We start from the raw sequence: 22907 nt of genomic DNA on the forward strand, positions 1-22907 counted from the left end.
TCATTTTAATGCTTACTAAAAAATCTTAATCGATATAATCTGAAGTTTTAGGTACATAAAAAAAAACCAAGGAATATGGCAAGGAGAAAAAAAATATAGCATGTAAAGGCTAAACAAGAAATAGAAATATTCAACTTGGACTTTAAAGAGCAAACTATAGATTGTAAATTATGTTTGCTTTAGGAAGGCTTAAGCTGTGTATCCAGTACAAATGCACCAGACAAGTCAAAATTCCATTGACCCTGGCAATGTTTGAAGGGAAATATATTCATGGAGATCCCCTGTGCTGAAATTAATCTCTTGTCTTAATAAAATAAAAGTGATGTTTCTTTCTCAAAAAAAAAAAAAAAGACATAGTTTGGCTTGTGTTACCTGTGAATGTTTGGGGAAGAAAAACTAGTCATTGTGGCACTGTGGTCTTTGAAAAAAATCTTATTTGCTATTTGTCACAATAAGTCAATCATGGAGTATCAGTGCAGTGAGGCAGTTTACCAATCTATGTTCCTTTTCATCTCTCTTTCAGAGTCTCTAAATAGCACCTTTGAGTATTTAGTGACCTTTTACACTGCATTTTGGGAAAATTTTATTTTATTCCTTAAGCATGGTTAGATACAAAAACTTCACTTTATACTTTACCTCAGATAGATCAATATATTTATTAGAAGAATTTCTAATATTTTCAAAGGTTTCAGAATGGGAGACTCAGGAGAGTGGAAATGAAGTAAAAAACAAAATGTATTCTAGGACTCTTTTATTGAATGAACTTTTTTGTTTTAGGACAATTGATGACAGAGAAAAAATTGTGAAGAAACTACAGAGAATCCCATATACTGTACACAGAGATTCGTCTATTATTGGCATCTTGTATTAGTGTAGTCTGTTTGTTACAATTAATGAACCAATAACCAATTACCATGTTAACTAAAATGCATGCTTCATTCAGAATTCCTTAGTTTTTACCTAATGTACTTTTTTTGTTTTAAGATCCCATCCAGCAGAGCACATTTCATTTAGTGGTCATGTTGCTTACGCGCCTTTGGCTGTGACAGACTTTTTTTGCTTTTCATATCCTTCACAGTTTTGAGAAGTACTGGCTCAGGTATTTGTAGAATGTTTCAATTGGGATTTTTCTGATATTTTCCTTATGGTTATACAGAGATTATGAGTATTTGGAAGGAAGACCACATTGGTAGAGTGTCATTGTCATTATATTTGAAACGATGCTCCCTTTCTTTAATAATTTTTAAAAATGGAAGTTGAAACCATAATTGCTATATTGTACACCTATCAAATTGGTAAAAAAGAGATAGACAATATCATTGATGAGATTGTGAAGTAAATGGAACATGCATAGATTGCTGATAAGAGGGTAATATGGTGCAACCAATTTACAAAATTATTTGACATCTTCTATTAAAGTTGAAAGTTATAATACAACTCCTACATAATGGGACTGTATTCAATGGAAATGTATATGCTCTTTCCCTCAAAGACATATAAAAGATATTGCATAAGAACATCATTCATAATAGTATGAACCTGTAACTACCCAAATGTTTTTCTACAGAAAAATGGATGATTAAATTGTAGCACAGTCACACAAATGCATGTGTTGTCCAATATGGTAACCACTAGCCACATGAAACTGGTTAAATTTTATTTAATTAAAAATATTTAATTTATCAGTTACACCAGTCATACTCTAAGTGCTCAGTAACTATATGTGGATCATGGATGACTACTTTACTTTACAGCATATTATAGTGCATATATGGAACTGTTCCCATACTACAGAAAGTTCTATTGGACAGCCCTGTGAACACTGAGAATTAATGATTTAAAACTATATATAAAATAATTTGGATGAATCTCAAAATTACAATGTTGAATAAAAGAAGCAGAAACAAAAGAGTTATAAAGTCCAATAACTGGCAAAATTTATCTATAGTACTAGAAGTCAAAATAGTGGTTATCCTTGGAGAGTTCAGTGGCTCAAAGAGACAAAACAAGGTTTTGTGGTTCAATCTGTTTTGTTTCTTAACCTAAGTACTAGTTACATGGATATGTTCACTTGGTGAAAATTCATTCAAAAGTACATTTATAATTTGTGTGCTTCTCTGTATGGTTTATGATACTTCAATGTAATGTTTACAAATATAAAGGAAAATGTGTCACACTATCAAGGATTATTTACCGAGCCAAAGCACTAGGAAATGAAAGTATTCCATCCTGCAAAACAAGCAAATGAACAATAACAACAATAAAACCTGAGCTCTGAGTCAGCAATCCCCAATAATTGCTCAATAATCAGCAGTCCACAACAGTAAAGATGGTGCACATTTTAATTCCATTGAAGCATGTTGCCAGTTCCTTTCACATCACATCACACCCACATCACTGCCTTTATGAACAACCTTCTGCTGCAGTGTTCAAATGCAGTAGCCTGTATTTATTAGATTAAGTCATTCTTGTTTTCAGAGTTGATTCATAGCCTTCATTCCTGCCTCTTCATGAGAAAACCTTTCATATCATGAAAACATCTCTTTAATAAGGTTACAAATACTGATCTAAATTCCATGTATTCCAAATATAGATGTCTCAGTCATCTTTGATTATAAGCATTCACATTGGGACTTAGAAATTCGTTGGTAAATATTCCTGAATATATCACTGTTACCAGAGAGTAGGTTCTTGTCTCATTGCAGAAAGAATTCAGAGATGAGACGCAGAGGTCAAGAAAGGAAAGTCTGGATATATTAAGTGATAGTATGCTCTCAAGGGGAGAGCGGGCAGACTCAGGTGAGTAGCTGCCCTGAGTTTCTTTGGCAAGCTGGATATGTGGGGTGTAGAAATGAAGAGGTGGACTATTCATTGGGGAGGCAGAGGATTAGGGCTGTATTCCCTGATTTTCATCCCAGTTCCACCTTCCCAAGGGGAGGAGGGATCTCGTCCTTATTTAGTCTTGATGGGAAGTCTCATGGCGTTGGTACATGACGGGAACTTCTTATCTGTGAGACTAGTTTTATTGTAATGAGAGAATAATGAGCAAAAGGTTGCCTTTGAAGCAGAGATTCCCGTCTTTCTCCATCTTCTTTGTCTGCCTCCAGGACACTTGACACCCCAAAATATGTGGTTTCCTGTTAGTCTGGAGGTTCCTGCTTTTCTTTGTCTGCCCAAGGACCCCCATATTGTTTACAAGATGCTTGGTTTCCTGCTATTTGGCCTGTGCCCATTTCTCTGCTCATGTATACCTATCTGCCTGTTCTAACATCACCACTGACAGTCTTACGGCATACTATTTTTATTACATCTGTTTTTGGTTAAACTTTCCTTGGCCCTGAGTCTGAAGCTTCAAGATTTTAAATATACTGAGAGGTATCCTGTGCTTTGCTTCCTTATTTTCTATGTGCATATATGTAAATATCACTTCTTTATGTAAATTAAAGAATTCACTCATCACCATGATAGATAATAGATATCAAAGAACAATGAATACAGAAATGAGGTTAAGCCAGAATAAGAAAAGTTGACAAAATCAACTTCTGAAAGTCTAGAACTGCTATTATAGCAAAGTAATAAATATATATATATCTTACTATAACATTTCTATTCCCCAATATGAGAATGAAACATCAGTACACTATTCAAAACATCTGTAGAGAATTAAAACAAACAAATGAGTAAACAAAACCAGATGTATTAAGACTTTCTGAACAACTATCAAGAAAGTATGGGCTGGATGTATATTCCATGGGTCTGCTGGCCACTGAAATCTACATTTGCATGTGGAAATAGTAAAATATACATAAGAGTTTTGACAAATGGTAAGGGGAAGGGACTACATAAATGCAGTGAAGCTGTAACTGTGATTTATTAATTCCAATAAGAAAAGGTTAAAAAATGTAAAATTACCTTTTTTTTGAAACAGCAGAGTTAGGTATACCCAAAGAATAATAATGACAATAACCATCTAGGATTATATGATATTTTCTAGTACATAGCATCTAAAATAACTCTGCATTCAATTTATAATCAACTAAAACCCTAATTTTTATTTTGGTGGTATCTTTTGAGCAAAGCAATGATATTTGTAATTTTCAACTAGGATTATGTTACCTTAAAAGTTAGATACTGTACACTTCTTTTAGTGAGTCCTGTGAGATCTCTAGATTACCCTCTTTTCTATTCTACAGTGATAGATTTAGAACAGCATTCATAATAGAATATAAATATCCTAGGCATCTATGATGGTTTGGCTAGTCTGCTAACATGCTTTCTACACATACTGGCTGGTAAATCTGGGCATGTTTCTCAACTGTGGTTGTGCCGGTTTCCTCATTATCAGCTTTTTAGTAAGTTTGTTATGAAAATGAATAAATATTTCTAACTAACTGGGCAAAAATACATACATATGCAAAGGTTCCAATTTTTTTATACCTAGAGTAACATAATCTGCATCTGACACTACAATTATCGTGAAAAAAAATGATTCAATCCAGACAGCTAGACTCCAGAGCCTGAATTCTCAGAAAATAAGTTTTCTTCTTCTTCGGATAATTCAATCAATAATTGTCATCTTTAATATGCATAGCTTTGTTCCATATACGTCCAATATCTTATCGCGGAGAGTAGGATTACTAATATAGGATTTGTACTAACCATAGTCTCTAAGCTGGTTTTATGAATATAGTCATGGTATCAGACTGTTTATTATCACTTGCTTCTCATAAAATTATAAAGCATGAAATAAATTCCAGTTGTTTGGATTCCCAATAAAAGTGATTTCTCAGTAGATGCTATTAAAAAACAGAAGAATAAACACCATATCCTAAATTATATTTCAGAATAAGCACTGTAGGTAAAGTAATCTCCTGTTGTTTGCCAAATGTAAATCTGAAATTCACGTAGTGACTGGATGGCATTTCTAGAGCTAGTCTTGTGAATGCTGAACTGTCAGTGGGACAATTAACAAAATTTCAGCCTATAAAAAACAAAAACAAAAAAAAAACCTCACAGACCTATTAACAAATTGAATGCAGTTATTTCAGTCAGAAACCTAACCAGTTAAATAAATCTCTTTCTAACTCAATATAATGATGGCTTTCATTTTAGTGCTTTTGTCACCCCTTCATTAGATATTTTAGTTCATGTCAAAAAAGTGATTTTATTAGATATTATAACCTATTTATATTAAGAATTATATTGAACATTTTAGTTGAGTATAGTGATGCATTAGCCATGGCATTCCATTTCCGGTAATATTGTTAGTTAATCAAAATGAATGAAAAACGAAACTAACCTTTTCTAAAACAATGTATCCCAGTCAGAAAAGATGGTTGCTACAATAATTTTAATATATTGATTTGATGTCTTCTTCCAGTTGAATTTGAATCAAAATCTTGAAAGTTTAGTTTCCACCATATCATATAAGTAGTACATTAGTTTTAATTATGAAGAAATGGGGAAATTCCTCCATCCAACTGAATAGTAACATATCAATCTGCTGCCACGGACTAAAAATCAGAGTGTTTTTATTCTTTCCATTGAGTTTACTTTTATTATTATAACTGGAGAATCATGAATACTTCAGTCAAAGATATTAACATAAATGTAAACATTCTGTGCAAATTTAAAAATTTAATTTTTCCCAAACTCTACAACATGAAAAATGTAAGAATACTGCAAAAGTTCAGGAAACCTGAGTTCACTGTAACTTCTTCATTTGATTAAGAAAGAAATCATGAGGACCTATTTATAATGTGATATTTCAGTCATCTGGGGTTTCAAAGGTTAATAAGATATATTCGTTTTCCTCAGCGAGCTTAGAAACATGTGGAGACGATAGATATGCAGCTAACCGCACGTTCAGATCTTTAGTTTTGAGCTTCTGAACAAAATATTTGTGGCACATCTGTTGGATGTGCTAATAGCAAAAACTCAACATGAAGAAAAGTGAGTTAATTTCTCCTTCCTTGATCCTTAACCTACTCCCTAGCTCACACCTTCACCCCTGCTTTTGCTAACTTCACCTAAGGGCACCAATTTCCACCCAATCGTGAAAACTCAAATTTAAGGGATGGTCCAGGTCTCCACTTTTGCTATCAATAAGCTTAGCCAACAGTTTAACTGAATCCTATTAAGTTAGATCTTGAATATCTCTCAAATTTCTTTTCACCTACCCATCCCTACAGTTGATTTCTTACTTTAGGCAGGTCCTTGTCCTGAATCTCGAGAGACTACTGCAAATACTTTTTAAGCAGTCTCTCTGGTCAACGTATTTCACCTCTTTCACATCGATTACTGGGAGAGTAATCAAGCCAAATCACAATTAAACCATAGGTTTTTCCTTTTGTGAAACATTTAAGTAGAGCATCTATGATCTACTTACCTTTATTTCTCTAGTCTAATCTGTAATGCATGCCTCCGTTTGCACCTCAAACTTTAATGATTCTAAAACTTCTTGTTTGAAAAACAAAATAAAATAAACATTGGGGTGCATGTATCTTTTGTCATCTTAACAATATTAAGTCTTCCAATAAATCAACATGAAATATATCTCTATTAGGTCTACTTTTTTTCAACAATGGTTTGCAGTTTTCTTTTCATGTAGGTGTTGCACTTTTGTGTTTAATTTATCCCTGTTTTGTTTTTTTATTCTATTATAAATGAAATTATTTTCTTAATTTCATTTTTCTTGGTCATTGTTAGTTTATAGAAATACAACTATTTTTATATTGATCTTTACTATACACTTTGCTGAACTTAATAGGTCTAAAATTCCTTTTGAGGATTATTTATGACTTCTATATAATATCATGTCATTGTTAAACAGAAATTGTTTTACTTCTTAGTTTCCAATGTGGATGATTTAAAAATTTTTCTTGCTTTCTTGCCCTGGCTAGAAGAAGTTCCAGTTCAATGCTGAATAGAAGTGCCAAGAGGAGAGAGATACTTGTTTTGTTCCTGATCTTAGGAGGGAAGGTTTAGTCATTTCACCAATAAGTATGATGTTACCTGTGTTTCTGTTTTTTGTTTTTCCCATAAATAACATTTATTAGATTAAATAACTTCTGTCCAACTTTGTTGTGTTGGTTTTTTTTTTAAATCATGAAATGGTTTTGGATTTTGTTAAGTGCTTTCCCTATATCTACTGAGATGACCCTGTGGTTTTTTTATTTATTCTATTACTCTGATGTATTACGTTGATTGATATTCATATGTAGAACCACCTTTTCATTAAGGGATAACTGGTCATAGCAAATCATTATTTTTACATGTTGCTAGATTCTGCTTGCTAGTATTTTAAAGGATTTTTGCATTCATATTCATAAGACATATTGGTCTGTAGTTTGTGCTCTTTGTGTTGTCTTTGTTTTTTTTTATCAGGATGATAAAGGCCTCATATAATGAGTTGGAAAATGGTCCCTCCTCTTCGTTTTCTTTTGCAGTTTGTGAAGGATTGGCGTTTTAATTCTTCTTTAAATGTTTGGTACAATTTAACAGTGAGACTGGGCTTGGCTCTGCATTATAGGAGTATGTCTGATTACTAAATGAATATCCTTCATTGTTAGAGGTCTATTCAGATTTTCTATTTCTTCTTAAGACAGTTTGGGTTGTTTTGTCTTTCCAGGAATTTATCCATTTATTCTAGGGTATCTAATTTTTTGCCATACAACTGTTAATATTATTCCCTTATAAATCCATTTATTTTGGTAAAGTAGGAAATAATTTTCCCTCAATCTTTCCTTTTAATAATGTCTTCTTTTTCCTTTTTTATTAGTCTAGTGAAAGGTTTGTCAAATTGTTGTTCTTTTCAAAGAAAGAACTCTTGATTTCATTGATTTTCTCTACTATCTTTCTACTCTCCATTTCATTTTATTTCACTATAATCTTTATTATTTCCTTCCTCCTGCTTGCTTTGAGTTTGGTTTCATCTTTATTCTGGTTACTTACATTGGAAAGTTAGGTTATTGATTTGTGATTTTCCTTCTTTGTAATATAGACATTTACAGCAACAAATTTCCCTCTATGTACTACACTAGCTTCCTCTCCAGAACTTTTGGTTTGTTCCTTTTATATTTTCACTCATCATTTTCTAATTTAAACTCTGATTTCTTCCTTGGGCCACAGGTAATTTAGGACTGTTGTTTAATTCCTACATATTTATGAATACCCAAATTCCTTTCAGTTATACATTCTAGTTTCATTACATTGTGGTTGGAGAACATATATACTAAAAATACTACAGCACAATGGTTATCAGCAAAAGCTTTGTAGTCAAACTGTTAGGCTTTAAAAGCTGGCCCTGCTACCTGGTGTGTAGGTAAACTTAGGAAAATATTTAACCTTTATAGTCCTCATTTGTAAAATTTGAATCGCATTAGTAGTGACAACATCATACTGTTTTCAGGACTAAATGAATTATATATGTTAAGTGTTTACAATATCACCAGGCAAAAATCAATCAATAAGTGTTAAATATTATAAATAACACTCCCTCATTCAAGAATGAAACGTTTCCCTGAAACGTCTATCATTACTTCTAGTTCTACTCTAAGGACAAAAGAGAATATATCTATACAGATTTGAAGATAATTGCTAACTTAGCATACCATACTGTTTCAAGTTATCCCTCACCTTAGTTTTTTATTTATGAATAAATCCCAATTAGTCTAAAACACTCAAGGCATCTACCAAGATTTAAACCCAGTCATCCTGGCTTGATTTTTGGCAATGTATATAAATTGTTAATAGCATTTCCATTTTTCTAGATATTAAGGGTATTATGATCATACATAAATTTTGTAACAGACACACGAAGTAACACCTTTTTTTTTCAGTTGAACTTTTTGTTTCATGATAACTGAAGTTAACACACAGTTGCAAAAATAATACAGAGAGATCTCATAGATCCGTTATCAAGGTACCCCCAGTGGCAATGCTTTGCAAACCTATACTACAATATCACAACCAGGATATTGACATTGATACCATCCAGATACAAAACATTTCCATCACCACAAGGAGCCCTCATTTTGTGTTATATAAATACACCCACTTCCCCCGCCCCCCCAAACCCACACCCTCATTAACCTCTGGCAACCACTAATCTGTTTTCAACTTCTAATATTTTATCCTTTCAAGAACGTTATATAGATGGAATCATACTGTATGCTAACCTTGGGGACTGGCTTTTTCTCCCTTCTCATTCTTCTTTTATTGCTGAGTTGTACTCCATGATATGGATAAACGATCATGTTTAGGTTTTTGTGTCAACATGCAATTATTTCTCTAATATAAATAATCAGGAGTCCAAACATTGGTTCACAGAACAGTCACATGTTTATTTTTTTTTAAGAAACTGTCAAATGTTTTATAGGATGGCTATACCATTTTACATTCCCACCACCAATATATGAGTTATACAGTTACTCCACATCTTTGACGGTGTTTCCTGGTGTCATTTTTTAAATTATTTTTTTAGCAATTTTAAGAAACATGTAGTAATATCTCTTTGTAGTTTCAATAATGAGTTCCCTAATATCTAATTACACTGAACATCTTTAACATAATTATTTGCCACCTCTATATCCTCATCAATAAAATATCTGTTCATATCTTTTGCATATTTTTTTTAAACTGGACTGTTTTTCCAATGTTGAGTTTTATGAATCCTTAATATAGCCTAAATTCTAGTTTTCTGTTGTATATGTGAATTGCAATTATTTTCTCCTAGCCTATATCTTGAATTTTTATCCTCTTTACATGGCCTTACACAGCAAGTGTTTAATTTTGAAGAAATCAATTGATCAAGTTGTCTTTTTATAGGTCATGCTTTTCGTATCAAAATCAAAGAATGCTTTGTCTAGCCCTAGATCCTGAAGAAATATTTTTGCTCATAGATTTCCAATTGCTCCAGCACCACTTATTGCAAAGGCTACCTTTCTGCCACTGAATTGCATTTGTACTTTGTGCATTAAATCATAGTCTAGGCATAGTCATGTGGGTCTATTTCTGAATTCCCTATTCTATTCCACTGATCTATGTGTCTATCTCTATGTCAGTACCATAGAGTCTTGGCTACAATAAGTCCTGAAATTGGATAGAATCATCCTCCTTCCTTTCTTCCTTTCCAAAACTGTTTTAATTATTCTATTTCCTTTGCCTTTCCATATACATTTTAGAATTATCTTGTCTATATTTACAAAAACGCCTTGCTGGGATTTGGATAGAGATTATGTTAAACCTCTTCAATTTGGGGAGAATTGGCAACCGTACTACGCTGAATCTTCCATACCATGAAAAAGATATGTCTCTAATTATTTAGATCTGCTTTGATTAATTTCATGATTATTTTAAATTTTTTCAGTATAAAAAACCTATACATACTTTTTTTTTTAGATTCCACGTATAAGTGAGACCATTTTTCTCTGACTCACTATTTCACTCAGCATAATACACTCAAGGCCTATTCATACTATCACAAATGGCAGGATTTCCTTCTTTTATTTACTTTTTTAATGGCTGAACAGAGATGTAATAAACAACATGGTGACTGTAGTTAATAGAACTGTATTGTAGAGTTAAAAGTTGGTAAGAGAGCAATCTTAAAAGTTGTCATCACAAGAAAAAAATATGTAACAATGTTTGGTGACGGATGTTAACTAGACTTATTGTGGTGACCATTTTACAATATATAAATATATTGAATCATTACTTTATACACCTGAAACTAATGTTATATATCAATTATCTCTCTAAAATTTTAAAATAAAATTAACTAGTTAAAAAATTGTAGACTCCTAGGGCTTTTATACAAAGATGATGATGTTGTCTACAAAAAGAGACAGTTTAATTCTTCCCTTCTTATCTGTAGGTTATTTCCTTTCCTTGCCTTTCTGTACTAACTAGAACTTTCAGTACTCTGTTACATAATAATGGTGAGAGCAGACACTGTCGTCTCATTAGGAATCTTAGAAAGTATTTAGTAGTTCAACTTTAAGTATAATGTTAGCTCAAGGCCTTTGCAGAAGCTATTTATCAAGATGAGAAAATGACCCTCTGTTCCTATTTTTCTGAGAGTTTTTATAGTGAATGGGTGTTAAATTTTGTCAAATAACTTTTTTGCATAAATTGATATGATCATGTGATTTTTCTTCTTTAACCTCCTAATATGGTAGATTATGTTGAATGATTTCTAGTATCAAACCAGCTTCAAATTTGACATAAACTCAACTTGGTCATGCTGTATAAATTATTATTATATCTTGGTAAATTTTGTTTGTCTTGTTATGAACTTTTCATCTTTATTTATGATAGATATTAGTATTTCTGTCTGCCTTTTTTTTTTTTTTTGACTGCCTTTTTCTTGTTTTGGTATCAGGATAATTACAACTTTATAAAAAGAATTGGGAAGTGTTTCCTCCTCTTCTAGTTCCTGGAAAAGACTGTGTAGAATTGGTTCTTCTTTAAACATTTGGGAGCACTATCCAAGAAAACCATTTGCGTATAGAGTTTTCTTGTTTGGTTGCTTTTAATTACAAGTTCAATTTCCTTAACAGTTATATAATGAATCAAATAGTCTATCTTATACTGAATGGCTTATGGTAGTGTGTGCTTTTCAAGGGATTGACCCATTTCATATAACATGTCAAATGTATGTATGCAGAGTTGTTCATAGTATTCTCTTATTATCCTTTTGATTTTTGCAGGGTCTGTATTTATAGTCCCTGTTTCATTTTTATATTAGTAATTTGTGTCTTCTCTCTTCATTGTCAACCTTGCAAGAAGTCTGTCAAATATACTGATCTTTACAAAGAATTAGTTCTTTATTTCATTGATTTTCTCTATTGCTTTTTTGTATATAATTGTATTTATTTTGCTCTTATCTTCATAACTTCCTTCTGCTCGCTTTGACTTCATTTTGCTCTGCTTTTCAAGGTTCTTGAGGTATGTTATGAACTAAATGTTTATTTCCCCCCAAACTTCCTATGTTAAAGCTCTAAACCCCCATGTAACTGAAGATGAGAAAGTAATTAAGGTTAAGTGAGGTCCTAAGGGTGGAGCCCAGATCAAGTGGAATTTGTGTCCTTCTAAGAAGAGCCACCAGAGAGCTTGTCCTCTGTCTCCATCACGTGAGGACACAAGAAGGTAACCATCTATAACCCAAGGAGAGAGCTATCATCAATCACTGACCGTGCTGGCACCCTGGTCCTGGACTTCCAGTCTCCAGAACTGTGAGCATAAAAATTTTGTTTTTTTTTAAGCTACCCAGCCTGTGGTATACTGTTATGGTAGCTGGAACTAACTGATACAAAGTGGAAGCCTAGATTACTGATTTGAGATATTCCCTCTGTTCTTGTATATGCATTTCACACTATAAATTTAGCTCTCTCCATTTCTTTAGCTGTATCCAACATATTTTAATATGATGTGGTTTCCTTTTCATTCAGTTCAACGTGTTTTTTTTTTTCACCCAAACACTTTCATATTTCCAGGTGCTTGTTTATTCAGCTCTAAGTCTGGGATATATGCGTCAAAGCAAAAACAAAAACAGGGATATCACTACCATATGATTCCCTGGGTCCCAAGGTCCCTATCTGATCTTCCATCTTCTCCCCAACTTTCAGAGTCTCCTCATGATTGCTATATGTATAATTTCAATGGTTTTTATCGATATTTGTATTTAGCAGGAGGAATAGGGAAAATATGTCTACCACATCTTCCTGGAAGTAGAAGTCCTGTAAAGTCTGTTTAAGCATAAAAAAACCTAGTCATTTTTACTTGTGTTGCTACTGAGCTATAGTTTTTTCATTCTGTACTTGTACAGTGAGGTTTTGAACCATATTTGAGAAATTCACATATATCCTTATTGAAATTGCTCCTTTCAGAATCAGCTCATTATTCCAACCAAAGATTTTAATGTAAATTTGTATTAGATATCATAGTTGTGTTTTTCTGTAAATGTCACCTGCAAATTTGATATTTTTCGATAGATTTATTCATATTATTGAAAAAATCTTGATAAAACTGAAGTAAGACAGAACTCCAAATAAAGCCATTACATACTGTGTTTCATCATTTACTTATTTTACACATACAACCAACAATGGTTTTGCAATTTTTCCTAATGACCAGTTATTATATAAACTAATGCTCCTAAAAATCTAAAAATTTAATAAAACACAAGACTTAAAAAGAAAAAAGAAAACTTACACCGCCTCAAAATTTTGCATCTTGAGTCAGTGAGGAAGAGAGATGCTCTGCAGACGCATGCATGCACACAAACACACACACACAGCCTTTTAGAAAACATGGAGTGAACTACTACTAAAATAAACCATGTACAATATGTAAACTATGATTGTTGCACAGAAGAAAAAGAGAAAAAGGAGTCCTGAGATAGGAAAGAAAGTAGTACACATAGTTTGCTGATTGATAAAGAGAGTCTAGGTCTCGTAGTCTCATGATAGATTCCCAAGTGTGTAAATGTATGAAAGAAACGTCTGATTTCTGAGAACTTTAATATTAGTGGTAATATTAGGAGTACTATTAGCCAGAGCAGAATGACAGTGTAATGAATATTATTAGAGTGGTTGTTTCCTGAAATTGAGGGCTAACATATACAGGGGATTTTATTATGATTTCTTTCAGGTGTGGTGAAATGAAATGGCACTTTACACGATTGCTTAATTGAGAATTTATTGAACCGGATTCAAACCCAGAGCTGTCTCACTCCAAAGTACAAGTTCTTAATCACTATATTATATTGCCTCCTCCACATTAGCAATTTTATGTGAGATCAACATAATGTGTTATACACATGTTGTCTCTTGTATCAGAAGAGTTAGTGTGTGGTACTTTAGCATTTCTAAAAGCCAGGATAGTCTGAATATTTTTTAATTAATATTTCCTCATTATGATTTCTCCAAACTGAGATTTTGATAAATCTTCAGAGCGGTTAAACATATACTCCCTGGCAAACACTTGATTGAAAACTATTGAGAGGCACTCATTGAACACATATTCAGCGGAAGAGGATTAATACCCTTCCATGAAAGCTGAACAGCCCAAAAATGAAAGCATGTGAATTGAAGTACATCCAACCTATGTTCAAAGATAAGCCTTTTGAACACTTTCAGGCAGGGCAGTCAAAATTAACCTCGGATAATGGTTTTGAATTTACTTTACTGCACAGTTGACTTGAGAATGAGCTCACAAAGTTCTGTTTCATATAGCAGGGCTGAATTGGTTTTACCTTGAGTATTTTTTAATGCAGGTATAAACTGATGCCGGCCTGAGCCAACATAAAGATCTTAGTAAAGACCATGGAGAATTTCAAGGAAAAAAGAATCATCAAGAATGTTAAGTAACACAAAACAGTTTAAATAAGGACTGAAGAGTGCTCAATGGACTTGGTGATAAAAATCATTGATAATCTTAGTGAGAAAAGTTTCAGTGGAAAGTTGAGTACAGGAGTCAGATTAAAATGGGATGAGTAGTGAATAGGAGGTAAAAATGTAGACTGGGATGAAGCGTTTCTCTTTTTAAAGCTTAGCTATAAAAAGAAAAGTCATGGGATCATGGCAGGATTCTTTTTAAGGAGTTAAAAACTTAAAGACACTTAGGTGCTCAGGGAGAGAAGCCAACTGAAAAGGAAAAGATACACAGTGGAAGAACTAGAAAATTGATGCACTTCTTTTGCAAAAATGACAGGAAGAGTAAATCTCCATGGTACAGAGACATCAATTTGCTTTGCATAAGAAGTTTATCTTTTTGGAAAAGGAAGAATGAAGCAATCAGGATGTACTCACACTAAGAGATAAATTGATATACGAGTCAGTAAATCAAGGAGGCTACACGCCTGAAAACCTCTGTGTTATAGGAAGCCAAGTCATCATCTGGTCTTGAGAAGGATAAGGGTGAGGTTGAAAGTATTAGAAGATATCTTTGCAAAGTTCATGATGGGCTCGTGGAAAAACTGCAACGTCCCTTTGCCTTTTTCTAAGAGTCTCTGTAATTGAGAATGTAATAATCAGAGTGATATAATCTATCACACTGTTTATTCTGCAATAACTGCTGGGGCAGTAGTAGTAAATGGTTAAAAATCCATGAGTTCTTTGGAGCTTTATAGGTAAGTTGTGCTTTCTGGACCTTATTATGGCCCAAGATCAACATTCCTATCCAGTTTCTCCATAGCTATGCATTAGTGAATTGGTTAATCACATATACGGCAGTAAAATTGTATTTGATCATTTGTACACTTTTCCTTGCCTCTAATAATTTTAGGAGCTCTATTAAGAAAAGTGATCGTGGGGAGAGAGATCAACTATGATTGCAGAACACATTCTAATTTAAGAAATCTTAAAATGTGAATGGTGTGTTGCACGTATGCACACGTAAGTCATGAAACAAGGTCATTCATTTATGATGTTCTTAACAACACTGAACTTGAAGAACCCACCAAGCACTAAGCTCTTCTTGGCCAGGTCAAAGGGTTGCACTGTAAGGTAGAATGCTTGAAAATCAAACTGACTTATAAGAAGTATATTATATGGTTACCGAGTTGTTGATAAAATGCTGGCAGTAGCATTTTAAACTCCTCATATAAACTTGTGAGTCATACTTTTACATTCATTCCTTCCCTCTTTTTATTGTGTCAATAGTTCCTTCATCTGGCCATCACATATTTTAACTCACAAATTGCACTGCACTATTTACAGAGCAAGATCTCAGTGCTTCAGCTATTCCTGTGAAAGCACCTTTTCCAGGGACTCTGTAGTAACCCTTCATTCCGCCTAGGTATCTAGAGAGTTCAACCAAACAACCACACCAAATGGCCCCACGACTAACTGAATTTAAATTACGGAATTGCTTTCATAACTGCTGATTCATTTATCTGAATAAGGGAAACAGTATTTCTATAAATCAGAATTAGTACCTATTCCTTAGGGAATGGAATGCCTTAGTGAATGGAACTGAATGAATGTTTTGTGTCATTAGAAAGAATTACTAAAAAGCGTAACTTAAAGAACAATCTCAATGTTAAAATAAAAATTTAGCTGGACAAAAAACATGTCTTAGTACAATAGTAAATTAAATATATTTCATTTTCTTCATCATATATGTGCTGAGAAAAGATAATACTTGGCTATATGCAGACGGTTCTTCCAGTTTATCAAGGTTAGAGATTACCATCTTCTAAAACCCCTCCCTAGTTCCATTATTTTAATTAAAATGATTTGATATGCACCTGCACCTTGGACAAAGCTCTCTTTACATCACTTAAATCTTTACATTAATATCTTTGTGTTTTCCCTAATGAGTCCCTTTCAATGTTAAATCAAACTGATAAAAAAAATAAAATGAATTAGAGATAAAAGAAAATGCTTGAGAATGCATGTTCACTCATTAGATCTTATCATTAGCATTACTTTCATCGAATTAAAAGAAAACTAATTTAATACTGAAACACGCAAGTAGCTTGTTTGTGATGTTATATTTCTATGTCCTACAGTGCTAACTGGCTGCCTGTTGAGCCAAAGAAATTACCACAGGAAGATCTAATATGTTTATTACTATTCAACTAGCAGCATTAAAAAGCCAGTATGTATTTATATACTCTGTTTAATACTAAGTGTAGTTATATAACAGAAGATCAGTGAGAGAAAAAATTGGTAAAGCAGGGGTCAATATAATGATCTGATTTTCACGGGGTCCTAGTTACTCTCTGGTCACCAATCTGGCACCTTCAGAAGACACCGCTTTTATACCCACAGGGTACTGTTTAGCACACTTAAGAGCAACTTAATTACAACACTGAGCACACCCAGGAATAGAAATGTGATTACTATCAAAGTGCCATCAAAAATGCATACTATTTCTTATTCCTTAGTTCTCAAACATTAAAGCACTACCTTGAATGGAATCCCAGTGAGCTGAAGGAGTTAATGAAGCTTTATGCTGCCCTGAAAATCTCTGTTTTGGAACAAAACTGAGAACAGAGTTTGACATTAAAAGCCCTATAGCAGGAGTGATAAACAGAAGAACAGAGCAAAGGACATCCATAATTTAATCATGAATTTTCCATACTGCCTTACTTTCACAGAAGGGGTGTTATATGTCTGGCTGATAATTTTTCCACATATAGGTCCTAAGTTTTTCAGGAAAACACAGAGATGTTAAAACAAATACCAGAAAACATATGTGAAACAGATTCTGTAATTAATATAATCTACAACCAAATGACTGAGCAACAAGCAAGAGACTCTCAAACTTAATGGTGGAGAAATCAGTCAATAATTACTTCTAGTTTGACTCCATACTGAGAAACAGAAATCGTTTTAATGAAAAATGTAATAGGAATAAAAGGAACACTTGAGCAAGCTACATGAAAATAAAAACTTCACTGTTAGATGTGAAACTACTGATGCAGATAAGAGAAACTCTTTTAACTTTACTCTTTCTTTTTGTGATAGATAGCTCACAATGAGGGCAGAATAGTTTGCAGAGCAATTTAGAGAAGCATTTCCTTACAGGCTTGCTAGTAACTCAAGAAGTGAGATCAGTAATGTGGGGCATGTAAAGAGGCAATCTGCAATGCCTAGAGAAGGTGTTCTTCACATGCCAAATCATTAAAGAAACCACAGTGGGCCAGATACCCAGAGGCCAAAAAACAACTTTCAGAAAATCGAATAGACTTTATGACTTAGCTAGTGGCCAAGGCACTGACATGAAAGGGAAGGCAGATTTGATACTGATTTGCATTTGTAAAAGGATGGTCAAAACTAATTCAGCAAGACATGTAGAAATCCAGGGGAAAGTGGCTTCCAGACAGAGACAATATTTAATTTGAAAAACAAAAATCTGGCAAATGAAACTAAAATGATCACTAATTATGTGGGAGTCCTCTTTGTTAATGAGGGAAGAGGAAAAAAGTGAATTAATAAATGAATTTTAAAACTGCATTCATATATGGAAAATATTTCATAACAATGTGCCCAATGCTGGATCAACCACTTGTTATTATTTCTCACAACACTTCAATAAGTCACATTATTTTACTTTCTGTCATACTGAAAAAATGAGGTTTAGAGAGTTTGTCTCCATGAGAAATATAAGTAAACTCGCACTGCCTTCATCGTCCCTGACTCTCTAATGTCATAGTCTTATTCTCCACTTCTCCACTTTTTATCACACTATTTCACTCAGGTTTTTCCTTCCACCACTTGTGCTTATCAGCCCTATTATTATATCCAGCTCTTTGAAATAACCATTTTCTCCTAATCTAACAATCTCATTTCTTGTTGGACTTTTTTTTTTTCCTGGCCAATCTAAACAATACAGGTCACATTCTTGGTTATAAAATTCCCTTTTCCCCAGGATAAACTGTCCCTCAGCGTATTAATCCTTCAATAGTCACACCCATTTCTTTAACCCAGGATGCGAACCCTCTCCTGGCAAATCACATGGCTCTGCCAATGGGCACTGCTAAAGATTCAGGGACTCTTAACATCGGTGATCTTTCTGCAATTTTCCAGTTTCCTAGTCAGCTCTGTACAATATTTATTGTTTGCTTTGTTTTTCTCAGTCTCTCATACTTCCTCAAGTCATCAGGGATACTTAACTACCTGTAACATTAACTGCATCTGAAAACAACTTGTCTTATTTCTCTACCTCAGGGTAAGATGTACATACTTTGTTTTCTGTTTCTTGTTTGTGTTTTGCTTTTTTTGTTTGTGTTAAATCTAAGGCCAATCCCATTTTTTTCTGCCTTGGGTCACTCTGATGTCTGTTTCATTTTAAGATGAGATGTATTTAATAGTCTCAATCTCAATTACATGGTGTATATGAACATTTGCAATTCTTCAAGAAGAGAGACATGATGTTGCATAATTCACCCCAATGAAAATTTATGTCTAGACATAATAAAACATTGTGTAGGTTTACATAATAAATGCATAAATAGAAAGGGTAATTTAAAAGAAGTATTTCACAAAAAAGAAAAGAAGGAATCACAATCTAAATTCATGTACTTATACTCTTATTATAAATGTAAATTTCTTTGTATCTATTGCATTAAACAATTACCAATTATAAATATCATGCCTTTCATTAAAAACTTCAAACTTCCATATATTCGCCTTTCCAAACTGTAGAACCACAGTCCATGGTCCCTTTTCCTTTTTTTTTGGAAAGGAACAATGTTATTATATGCTGTACTGAATCTTCCCTATAAATCATTAAATAATCAGAGTTAGCTGACATGTTTTAAAGACTCCATTTAAAAGAAGGCAAGACTTATCATTAACAAATTAAATCAGCTTTCCCTGGCCTCCAGTAATATCAAGGAAAATTAAATTGTATTATTCAAAACTTTCTGAAAAACAACAGAATTTTAAAAGTCCTGCTTTACTGTTCCATAAAATCAATTGTAATTAATTCTTGGATTCGCATATGATTCAAAGTTAAGTAAACCTTCAACAATTTTCCATGAAATGATCTGAAATATTTGATATAATAAGTGCTTTTCCACTGTGTACAATTATGTTTTTCTGTATGAGAGCTAGTATTAATATGTTCAGTATGTACCTCATTATAGTTCTGAAATACTATACTTTTTAAATGCAGAATATAGCTATTAACTTAACAAAGATTTTAAAACAGAATAATTTACTGAATACAGATTTTATGTTTCTCTTATTTCAATAGTATTTTATTATCAAACACCAGATATGAATTCATGAGCTGGAGTGTGAATTCTAATTTAAAGATAAAAAAATGCCTTGCAAAATTTCCTGTCAACATTTCCAGTGAATGATTAGATAATAATATAAGATAAAAAGAATGAATGGGAAAACTGAAGAATAAGGAAAGATACAGCAGACATATGATCTTACAGTACTAACTAAAGCTACATATAATCAGGCCAGTGGTTATTTTATTTTATTTTTTCCAGTGGTTATTTTTTAAATAAAGATTTTGTATACAGAAAAGTTATATGAGGATAATGCAGAAATAACAATTTACCTCAATGTTTTTAAGCAGCCCCCAACCCTACAAAGTGATTTTATACTTTAATTATTTAATTTAGTACATATTTCATTTACATATTAAACTACTGATTTATTGGTTTCCTGGAAAATTGCAACTTCTAGCATCACTGCTACTTTAAATAGATTTAAAACAGATTTCTAATCAAATTTATTCAGGTAACCTTACATAGTTTAAACAGGTTAATTTTTAATATCATTTATATTTGAAATTACTCAAAATATCATACTATTACATATTTAATAATATCATTACAAAAATTTAAGCAATTCAAGGCATAGGGATCACTCCAGAGGCATAGGGATCACTACTTCTGGCTCTTGAAACAACAAACAAGTCTATTGAGATTTATGCATTTTTTTCATAATTTAATAATATGGCTTCAGTTGTTGCTAGCTTTGCAAAAATACAGTGTAATAGCACAGATGTGACTGTTACTTAGAAAGTCTCTTGTGAGAGCGAATGGGTTTCTGGGTGATGCTTGAGCAAGGTTATGTCATTTAGGAAAAAATCTGAGTACACAAAATCCTGAACTTATAAATATTACGTGCCTAGGAGACCACTACTTTTTTTATCCCTCAATACCCTGCCAAGTGAAGAGAACTGAAGGTAATTTACACATAAGCCTGAGTGTTTTTTTATTTCCTTTAAGTGAACCACATTTCCGCCAGTGTCAAAATTTATCTTTAGTTTTTGACAATGCAGCTTTGTGACTTTAAAAGTTGTGTTTGCTGTTAAACATGTAGGTGACAGGCACATTTGTATCTTTATAACAATTTTCACCTCAGTGATATTCAAAATGGCTGAAATTTGCCAAACTAAGATTTCATAAATAATTGACTACATTTTACATAATTTTAAATGTAAGATGAAATTAACATGCTCTTCTAAATAATCAGAGAAATACTTAAATTTAAATATAACCATTTCAACTACTGGTTGGCACTAAGATATTCTGTGTACATTATAAATTATTTTCCTAAAATGATCAAATTTTACCAGATCTTTTATTTAAATCATGGTGAATATTACTTAACTCACATAAATTAAAGAAAATATATCAATATATAGGCATGAGAGAATAGATGATTGTTAATACTATATATAAATAGGGTAATTTAATAAGCTTCTAAAGCATTACAGATTTTGTAATTTCCCACTTAAGACACTTTTTTCCAGCATATAAAAGCTCCCAAGGAATAAATCAAGCAACTTAGCAAACTGTTTGACTCTTATAAAAATATGGTGATAGTGACTCTATTCTTAGATATAAACAGACATTCACATACACACACATATATACACATACACTCACGGAGACAGAAGCATTCACAAACTCAAATTTGTGGATGGTGTGTATGCCTGTATGTATAGGTGTGTGTATTTAGAAGTATATTCTTGCCAAGATACAGAATAAATCCAGGAGCTGCTTATTAGAAGGCTTCAAATCTATCACTTCACTAATGAGACTTTTTTTTCCTCCCTCCTGGAAATTCTTTCCAAAAACTTTAGTAAATATGCCATCAACTCTAGCACTCAGTGTTTCTGTAAGTTTCCTATCTTTTTGTTTCTGTCCTTAAGAGTTTCATATGCTTATGGAAATACATGTCATTCTTTTATAAATAATCTTTTTTCTCCAAACATGTTCAAGTTTTTCTTTGTTTTAACTGCTCTGCATGTCATAGGTTCATGTAGTGTTTAGGATTCATTAGACTGCTGGACTAGGAACCTACGTGGCTTTATTTAATTTTGGAAAATATCAGTCATCATATGCTTAATTTTGTCTATCCCTATTCTGTTACCTCCTAGGAATCTGCTTAGACATACCTCCATTGAGAGAAGTCAAAAGAAAAGTCACTGAAGGAGTGAAACGTTATGTTCCACCTGCTTGAGTGAGGATATCTGCATAAATTATTTGGAATTCTTCTGCATCAGAGATTTATGTCTTCCCTGTTTATTAATTCATTTGGTCATTTATTTATATCAGTATGTACTCGTGGGTTATTTACTTAATACTTTGTGTCATAATTCAATACTACTTTATTTTGTTGCACTGTGGATAGTGACTTTTTTCCAAAGTACGATATGGAAATGAGGAAGAAAGAATAACTTTATAGAGGAGAAATTTGACAAACACCACTTCTGCCCGGTGATCAAGGTCAATGTCAACAGTGGTAAGTCATGTTGATAGTATGTACACTTGACATGACGTGACAGGAATGACACTTTACCTCTATGGTCTCCCTCTCCAGACCCATCACCTCAGTTTACTCATGAGGAAACATCACACAAATCCCAATAGACAGACATTCTACAGGATACCTGACCAGAAGTTTTAAAAACCAGTAAGGTCATCAAAAACAAGGAATGTCTGAGAAACTGTGACAGTTAAGAGGAACCTAAAGATGTAAAAACCAATGTAACATGGTATGGGATCTTGAGGCAGAATAACTTAAAGATATCTAGGTTAGTAATAATGGACAATATTGGTTCATTAATCATAGTAAATATACTACACTAAGATGTAAGATGATAACCATAGAGGAAAGTGGGTCTCAAGTATGTGGAAACTGTACTATCCATATCTTCCCCATATTTTTGGAATTCAAAATGTCGTAACAAATAAAGTTATTTTACTTTTTGCAACTTTATTGAGATAAATTAACATACAACATTGTGGAAGTTTAAGGTGTACAGATCATGATTTGATACATTTTTGTATTGTGAAATGATTACCACAATAGGGTTAGTTAAAAGTGCCTTCACCTCGCATAATTACCTTTTGTGTGTGTGTGTGTTGAGAACATTTAAGATATACTCTCTTAGAAACTTTCATGTATATCATACAGCATTGT

At 32.9% G+C, this 22907-nt stretch overlaps 1 protein-coding gene and 1 long non-coding RNA gene across 4 annotated transcripts in view; one reads left to right on the top strand and one right to left on the bottom strand.

Moving 5' to 3' along the window:
- Window positions 1-22907, bottom strand: part of LOC309651390 (uncharacterized protein) — a 797009-nt gene that overhangs the window by 737517 nt on the left and 36585 nt on the right. The window lies entirely within an intron of this gene.
- The window catches only part of LOC309651422, a 59658-nt gene that overhangs the window by 25986 nt on the left and 10765 nt on the right, over window positions 1-22907 (top strand). The gene's annotated exons all lie outside the window — the stretch shown is intronic.

This window comes from Balaenoptera physalus, assembly GCF_965194825.1.
Source record: "Balaenoptera physalus genome assembly, chromosome: 21".
Classification (NCBI taxonomy): domain Eukaryota; kingdom Metazoa; phylum Chordata; class Mammalia; order Artiodactyla; family Balaenopteridae; genus Balaenoptera; species Balaenoptera physalus.